Consider the following 9,109-nt stretch of genomic DNA (forward strand, 5'->3'; position numbering starts at 1 on the left):
CGAGAGTTCAGCTCGATTTCTAAACTGAAGCAAACACTTCACGGCATTCGCTTCAGAACTGCTACAAATTGGTCGGGCAATAGACCGCGCCGCTCGAACTGTCAACACAACTGGCACTACTAAGAGTATCCTACGACTTCCACATCGCTGGCAACGGGTTATACACAATGCTGGTGACTACTCTGAAGGTCAGTAAAACTTTGAAACACATCTATTTTGTACGAGCTGTAAATAAATAGCTCCCACTATTAAAGTTCAACCCTCGTATAATCATAACCCTACCATAAAATCATTTTCGCGACCCCGCTTGTTAGATAAAATGCATGGATGTAAATAGATGCGATCCTTCGAGACAAATAGGGGTCCCTAACTCATCAGACAAGCGAATGTTAGTATGGACAGGTCAACTGGTGAACAATATTTCTAAGGGAACCGGTCTGCATTTGTCTCGATTGTACTGCACATTTGCGGTGCTGATTGAACATCCTGTGATAAAAGTGTGTGTGTTTCGCCTGTAGGTAGTTACATTACTCTGTATTTTGTGTCGTATGTTTTGGTAACTGCATACTACAGGCTTTTTAGCTGTTTTGAAAGTATTCTCACAGAAATTTTCGTAACTGGGTTAGAAGACCCAATAAATCATAATTTGACCATACATTATTACTTTGTAACGAGTCATCAGAGACCACGGGTCCCATACACCAAAATATTCATAAAATATCCCTACACTACCGCCGAAATTTTATCAGTAGAAGTCGGGCTGTGTTTAGTCAGAAAGGCAAAATGGGATTTAAACTCAATAAGCAGACTACAGAGTTATCTCTCTTGATAATTGAATGTCATCGCTTAATGGGAAGAAGAAGAAAACAGTTGTATTAGCCAGTCTTCTTTAGGTAGTCCCTTCTCATCAAGTTAGTATTAAACGTAAAAGCTCAGTTAAGCCTCATTCGATAAGGAGTAGTATCAAAACATGCAGAAAATCACTTTCGATATATATCAAACGTTTACTATACACGCCACCCGCATGTTTAAGCGTTTGATGGAGAACCAAATAACGCGCATGTTTGAAAACTAAACATTCAAGATGTCTTCACGTGATTACTCCAAAAATGAATGTAAACATACGTCCCGCAGTGAACATCTCCCTCACGTGGGAATCCGGCCTCTAGTGGCGGGCAGAAGATAGTAAGCACGGCGCGACTGCACGTCATGACAATCCCTGCCAATCTCGCAGTGCAGACACTTTTTGCGAGGTGTATATAGCGTGTTTGCTCAAAACTCCAACTAATGCTCAAAAAAAAGCTAATCCGGAACCTACCTTAATGCCAGTTAATTACGTGCCTCTCTGCTGTCCCAGCAGGGCATGAAAACGAGAGTGGCAGCTGGAAATACGAGTTGGGTTAATACGAGTTGGGTTAATGGGAAGGGGCAGTTATGACTGATACTGCAATTTAGAAAAGACAGTCAACAAGAGGGCACCTGTTTGCAAGGGCTAAAATGCTAGAACAGTTACTGAAAACAAATAAGAGTAAATAAATTAAGGAATGACTGGATGTGAGCAGTATGGTAGAATTAAATAGATAAGCTTACAATGCTGGAATTTTCCTTAACTCCATGCTATCCAACTTCAGTCTGACTGAATTACAGTACTAATACGGAAAGCCTTCCACACGCTGCGGAGAGAAAATGTAATAAAAAGCTTAAACCTACAAAAATGTTATGTCAAGAACAACAGCAGTAGTACCGGCGCAAACCGGACAGTTGGTTTCAGAAAAAGGTGTTGAGATATGCAATGTAAGGGAAATGCGCAGATGGTAGTGAGTTGCATTCAAGTGACTCAGGGTCCCACACTAACGCAGAATACGGCAAACTAACACCACAAATACTTGGGCTGGAGAAATAGCTTAAGACTTCAACAAGAATGTAATAGCACCAATTCCAAAAAAGCCAGGTACTGGCAAGTGTGAATGTTACTGAACCGTCAATTTAATACATCATGGTTGCGAAATACTAAGACAAATTCTTTTCATACGAGTGGAAAAACTAACAGAAACCGATCTCAGGAAAAATTTGTACTCCGCAGAAATGTAGTAACATGTAAGGCAGTAATATTCCTCGGACTTATCTTACACACATTTACAGCATTTCTAAATTAAGAGAATTTTTATCTATGTTGACTGCAACACACTCTTTGAAATCATAAGGGTAGTAAAGATGAAATACAGAGAGCGGAACAGTAGCTACTTGTACAGAAACCAAACTGCGGATATAAGATGCGAAGATCACGAAAGAGAGCAGTAATGGGAGCTAAGGAGCAGTTTGGAAGGGGAATTAAAGTTCAAGGAGAAAAAGAAAAAAACTAGTTTAGCGATGACACTGTAATTCTGTCAGTGGCCACAAAAGACTTAGGGAGTCAGTTGAACGGAATGGTGAGAGTCTAGAAATGGGTAATAAGATAAATTTCAATAAAACGAAGGTAATTAAATGTATCCGAGCTAAGTCCGGACAGTGCCGAGGAAGTAAAATTAAGAAATGAGACACTGGAAGTAGAAGACAAGTACTGCTATTTGGGGAGCAAAATAAAGTGACAATACCAGAAGTAAAATGCGGGCTGACAGTAGTAAGAATGCTTTTACAGATGAAATAAATATTTGTCAGTTTCAAAACAACCATTTTAACAATTACTGACGTTTCCAGAACGACATTCCAAAGAATTAAATAACATAAATTTAAGTGTTAGAAAGTCTTTCCTGAAAGTGTTTGTCTAGATAGTACCTTAAGCGAAAGTGAAACCTCGGCGGTAAACAAAACAGACTGGAAGAGAATACAGCGTTCTAAGTACGGTGACACAGGTGTATGCTGAAGATTAGGAGGGGAGATCGGATAACTAATTAAAGAGCTACTGAATAGAGTCGAGGAGAAAAGAAATTTTTGGCACAGCTTCACTAAAATAATGGATCAGTTGATAGGATACATACTAATGCGTCAAAGAATAGTATGGAGGGAAGTGTGAGAAGCGGGTAAAAATACTAGAGGCAGACCAGCGCTTTACTGCAGTAAGCAGGTCAAGTTGATCTAGGTTGCACCGGGCTATGCAGGAGAATTGCACTGAATAGCCTGGCGTCTACAGCTGCATCACATCAGTATTCGGACTGAAAACCAGAAGAACAACATTTAGTTCGGAAAAATATAGCGCACAAAAGCGTAGAGAGTAAGGCAGTTATGTATTTTATTATTAGTAAGACCAGATTTGAGATTTTGTATTAGCACAATTTATTTCCAAAACCAATTCTAGATGGAGAGTTTCTGTTATGAATTCAAGAGTGAAAAAGACTTGCTAAAATCTGGAGCAGAAGATTCGGCCTGTGCCTAGCTTAAACATAACATAACTTAGGCAAGTATTGGAACTGGTATGTAACGTAAGTTGTTATTCCATTCTTCACTGTTCGACTGTCAAAGATAGCAACTGAATTAGGTCTGTGAAGAGAGGACTGCATTCAAGTCTGTACTGTAAGATAAGGATTCACAAGGCATCGGTACCAGTTCACAGCTCCTGCAAGGCATGTGCCTCGCATCTCCCCCCCTCCCCCCACCCCACGCAAAAAATATGCATGTAAGGAAAACAGTACGTCGATCGCAAAAACTGACGATGGTCTTATAGAATTTGTCCAACAGGTACCTCTCACCACATAAAAGTATAGTTGGTGAATTCCTAGAAATACTGTCCAGCGATGAATTCCGGTTTTATAACCTCCTTTGCTCAAACACACTTAGCGTTAAAATAACAGCAAGATGGTTTGTAGCGTGAAATGAACAGTGAAAAACAATCCTCCCATCGAGTGAATGCTGATAAAGATCTGGGGTTTCCAATCATAAATTTAAAAGAGTGTGTACTACACTGAATTAAATATTTCATCGTAAGACTCGTGCTTATTATTGGGATAAAAAGAATTTTGATATCGCTTTGTATTGATACTGCGTCGGCAGATCATAAAAGTAGAATTCTATTCATCGTCCTCCGCTTCTGTAACATGCTGCTACGTATACTTATGATGGCTTGACAATAGAGCATGGATTCGAAACACAGTATGAATAAAAGATACGGCGACTGTATTGGTTATTGTTTCTATTCTCACTAAACAATTGCGCGTTAAAGTCACGCACTACATTCATAAAAACATGCTTACGTCTAGAGCAATCTCTTCGCAAAGCAGCGTATTTCTATCGTAATTTTGTCGATATTCGTCCACGAAGTCGGTCTCTTCGATTTGTCCCAATGATTTTGCATTGTTACTGACACTTCCGACACAAAAAGTCTATTGACGATATTTTGTTCTTCCAATTTAATTTAAGGTACAGAAATCAGAACCAATAAATCGAAGACCTTTAATATTTTCCTCACCACATATTGAAGTAGCTGCATGCTAAATTGTCTTAGTGGAAGCTTACTTTCTTCTTCACACATATGTTTGCTGAAACCTGGTACAGAGTAATTTTTGTCGACATATTCAAACAATGAGAAATCAAATTATTTTATTTTGAAACTACAGGAAACTGATGCCATAAATTTCAAACCGAAAACAAAAATGTTGCAGCAGTCGCGGAAATAAAATGCTCAATAGTATCAATTGTTTCCCTTTGCAAGCAATACAGTAATGCTTCCGAACTGTTGACAAACATCGACTTTACGATAAGCAGCGGGATAAATACTCGGCAGTTTAAGTTCAAATTCACTGCTTTTCTTTCTATCATTATCAAAATGAATTACGCAGATGTTGAGTCATTTGTAATGGAAGAATTCGGACGCAGTCTCCCCTTAGAAATCGTTAACTTCGACGTTGTAAACCAAAAACTGGATTCATTTTAGCTGTTTACTGCACAGCTGTCGTTTCTATAACGCCGTATATTATTGTAATATTCCCGTTACACTGATAAATTTGGCAGTTTGTTTTCGTACGTGCAGCCCACTAATACACAAAAGTAAGGCTATACCTGCTGCATGAAATACTACTCTGACTCCTCTGGAGGTGCCTTCAGAGAGGCAAACGACCCTATTTTCTTACCACTAAAATTATCTGCTTTTCTGGTATGAAAGCCATCTTGTTTGCTGTCCATGCCCGATGACGGTGCCAAGATACCATTCAAATAGTACAGGAGATAAAATTGTGTAACACGGATAACCCAACATTCTCTCTGTGCAATACTGCACCCAGAAAATTCAACCGATACTTAATTAGAAAAGTAAAAATCGCCGTATGTATACGACTACTGAGAGTTGTCACCAACATTGTATCTTTATTTCATACACACTCTCCCAATATCAACTATGTGGTGCTCTTCTCCTGTTGAGAAGCAAAGAACTCCACCGATTGAAGTAAGCATTCACTCCAACGTGGTCTCGATGCATGTGGTAAATTGTCTCAATATTTGTATTTCCACCTCCAGCGTAAAATTGTTCGACAACAGTCTAGTAGCAGTTATAATTATCTCCAACATTTGTTGTAACACAACCACACCGTATAGAAAAATTTAAGGAGAGAAAGCGTGTAGAGTTAAGTTTTCTGAGAAATAGGAATGTGCATGCAAGCGCTCTCTATTGAAAGCACTGTTGAGAAAAAGCTTCAGTTTCTTATTGGGAGACAATTTAATATACAAACAAAAAATAATAATTAGCGAGCTGCATCAGATTTTATACTAAAGTTTTCAATCATGTCCTTTTGCAAGGCAACAAAAGGAGCACATTACAATTCAAAAGAGGCTAACAGCAAAAATCAGAGTTCGCAAAGAAAAATTAAGATCTTCCCTATGAGCCTTAGAATATAAATTTCAACGCAAGCGCTCCACAAGTGACCAGTGTCGCGTACCGTTGATAAAATTTTGACAGTTGATCCACAAGATTATCCTGCGTAAATATACACCACAATTTGAGACGTTTGTTCTCACAGAAGACGTTAATAACCACATCTGTACGTGATTTACCACAAAATATTCCAAGAAAAACTTCACCTGCCTTGTTGACATTCGTTGTTGACGCGCTATGTTGTTATTTATTTTTTACAGTGAAAGAACTTTTCGTGAAGGTCTAAGTATTAATCATGGACCATGCGCGAGCATGTGGTTTTGGGAAAATAGGCCGTAACAAAGAATTTATTCTTAGCCGTACGTTATACTGTGAAAGATCAACCAACATAATTCACAATGGACTGGTTCATTCGATGAATATTTTGGTTTCGATTATTGCATGTTGGCAATGCTTCTAAATTTATGACACGTCAAGGATTCTCACTATACCTCTATTGGTGTCCAAATTTAACGAAAAACTTTAGGAAAGGAAAACCCCATACGTTTAATATGTGAGAATGACTATGATGCGTAACTAATCATGATATATTAAAAATACAAACAATTTCTACACGAAATAATGCGATGAACACTGCAATGCATGACAAATAATCTGATTCATATCTCGTTTTGTTCTATAAAAGTTTCTGAAAACAAAACAAAAATATTATTAGTATTAAGTTTGCTCACGTGAAGAAGCTGCACGAAACTATAAATTCGAATTTATTTTTTAATTGTGGTAAAGCTCTGTTTCAAAGTCAAATTACCTTAGTAGCGGATATTTTCAAACGTACTAATATACAAAAATAATGCAAATAGACGCAGCGTGATTCACTTTTCTTAAAGAGAGATTTTAATTATTGCAGTGATTTCGTGTGTGACGAAAATATTAAATCCGAAGCTACAGATTACTACATCCTGATAACAACGCATTTTAAACTAGAGACAACGAAAATCAAAACATTACAAAATACACCATATGAATAACACGCAAAAAAGATCACGTCATTCCGATCGCACACGGGAAACAGTATCTGAATGACAAAAACTGAAGAACTACTGGGAAACTGTCCAACAAGTTCGACACCGTGCTCACTATTAACGTCACTTCGCTTAAAAGCACATTATAGTAACTTTCACACTTTTTTTTTACACATGAAACTACGTCAGTTCCGACATTCACGAATTATTTCTTTCGCTGCAGTATCGTAATCATACTGGTGAAAGATGTGTATTGTTGTGACAGTAAAACACATGTGCACTTAACAAAAAAAAAGGCAATCGTAATCCAAACGTGCGCCAATCAATGCACCGCTGGAGCGTCGCGCCGCTATTGGCCCGGGCCCGCCTCTAAATGTTCTTCTGTCTCGGACGCTGCTGCCACCTGGCACCGGGCGCGGCAAACACAACATAAATCTTAGCGCTAGCCTCGCGAGCGGGAGCTCGGGTATTCTCAGCGCCGCCTACCGCCGCTCCGACCAACCCAAGCTGCTACGAGTTGAGGTTATGTTGCCTCAAACTGCTTAGTAAAAAGAGATAACGTCGTTTTTCAAGGCAAACGAGCAAAAATTGAACTCAGTTGATGATCTGGTGTTGTCGGAATAAATGATAAACACCGGTTATCAGAAGCTTTCTGTTTCGCTTGCGGAGCAATATACGGTGCCCAACATGGACGCCCGCTAGCGAGTGAAATGACACGAGTAACGTTTCACACGACGTATGTCAGCAGCAGAAAGATTCACAGGGAGGAAATACGCTAACTGCGATCACTGTGACACCAGAAATAATGTAGTATCACTTACCTGTGATTTCGAGGTCAGGAAAAAGTCGGGGAAATGCTTCTCGTAGCACTGTATTAACCCCCTCTCGCTGTGATCGAATGGACTGGCCGCGCAGTGGTGGGGAGCGGAGGGGAAGGGATGGGCGGTGACTGGCGCAGGCTCCGCCCAGCACGCGTGACGTCACCAGCAGACCCATGAGGTTACTCGCACCGCGGCAGCGCGCGGTGGCGGTGTTTGCTACGCGACGACGTTTAGATTTTCGGAATACTCGGTGACGAGGAGTTGACAGCGGGAGCCGCGCGGAGCGTGAGGGAGCACGAAGTGAGCGAGAGAGGGGGGAAGGTGTCGAGAGTGAGAGAGAGGGAGAGGGGAGGGCGTGCGAGTGAGAAAGAGAGAAAGAAAGGGGGAGGGAGAGAGAGAGAGACAGCGCGCGCGCGGACTACGGAGTGGCTGGTGATTGCGCCGCCCGGTCGGCCGGCCTGGGTCTATCTGTCCGCCCGCCGGCCGCCTGTCTACTGTAGCGGAGCCGTGTCAGTCAGTCAGTCAGTGTCTGTCGAGGCTGGCTGACCGCTTCGCCCCGCCGTCGCCACCGCCGCCGCCGCCACAGCCGGCCAGCGTTGCGTCGCCACGCCACGCCGCTCAGTTGTCGGCGCGCAGGTGACCGAGGAGGAGCTACTACCACCACCACCGGCGCGCTCTGTGCTTTAATGTGATTGTTGCGTGCCGCGCTCTCTGCGGAGTGGGGGGGTTTCCCCGCGCGAGTGAGAAGCGACGCGTGATGTGTGGCGTCACTATGACAAATCGGTGAAAACTAGAGGAGAGGCAGGGAAAGGGGCAAAAATAGAGCGAGAGAGAGAGAGAAACGAATAGTGTAGGGGAGAGTGGAAGAGTAATTACACAGCTCAGTGTTTGTCGCGGGCGTCCGTCGTCATGGTGATGAAGCGCTGCTGAAACTGACACTTGCCGTCACAACTGGCTCGCCGACAGCCGTCAGCCGCCCGAGTGCCGGAAGTCGTCGTCGTCGCCGCCGCTGCAGCCATGCCGAGGAGGAAGCAGGACTGTCCGAAACGCATGAAATGTAAGTACGCGGCCCCGTGTTCCTTCCCCGGCGCGGAGTTTCGATTTTTGCGCCGGCCCGGCGCGGCGCGGTGCGCCCGCCGGCTGCCTCTTTGTGCTGTGAGTGACACTTGAGTGACGGGGCCACGGGGGAGAACCGGGCGGGCCCTTTTGTTGTCGCGCGCCGAGCACATGGCTGGGAGCTGTAGGTCGCGCAGGTCGATGCAATGTAGCGCGCGCGCACACGTGCGGACCGCCGCTCACGTGGAGACGCGGCGCAGCGCCGGCGATAACGCCACGCCGCACGCCGCATGCTTACCAGCACTCCACTACACACGCCCTCCACTTTCCGTAAATTCGGATACGGAGCGATTCACTCGTTGTAGACTGCTTCGATTTTCTGTAGATCGCTGACCATCTTGGTAGTTTTC

At 42.8% G+C, this 9,109-nt stretch overlaps 1 protein-coding gene across 1 annotated transcript in view; it reads right to left on the reverse strand.

Annotated features, from left to right (window-relative positions):
* LOC126166548 (zinc finger protein 467) overlaps positions 1-8,818 on the reverse strand; it is a 430,211-nt gene extending 421,393 nt beyond the window's left edge. The window contains exon 1 of the mRNA XM_049920414.1: positions 7,644-8,818. The gene's annotated coding sequence lies outside the window, so the exon portion shown is untranslated. The remainder of the gene's footprint in view (positions 1-7,643) is intronic.
* Between the last annotated feature and the right edge of the window lie 291 nt (positions 8,819-9,109).

Source organism: Schistocerca cancellata, chromosome 1 (genome assembly GCF_023864275.1).
Source record: "Schistocerca cancellata isolate TAMUIC-IGC-003103 chromosome 1, iqSchCanc2.1, whole genome shotgun sequence".
NCBI classification, from domain to species: domain Eukaryota; kingdom Metazoa; phylum Arthropoda; class Insecta; order Orthoptera; family Acrididae; genus Schistocerca; species Schistocerca cancellata.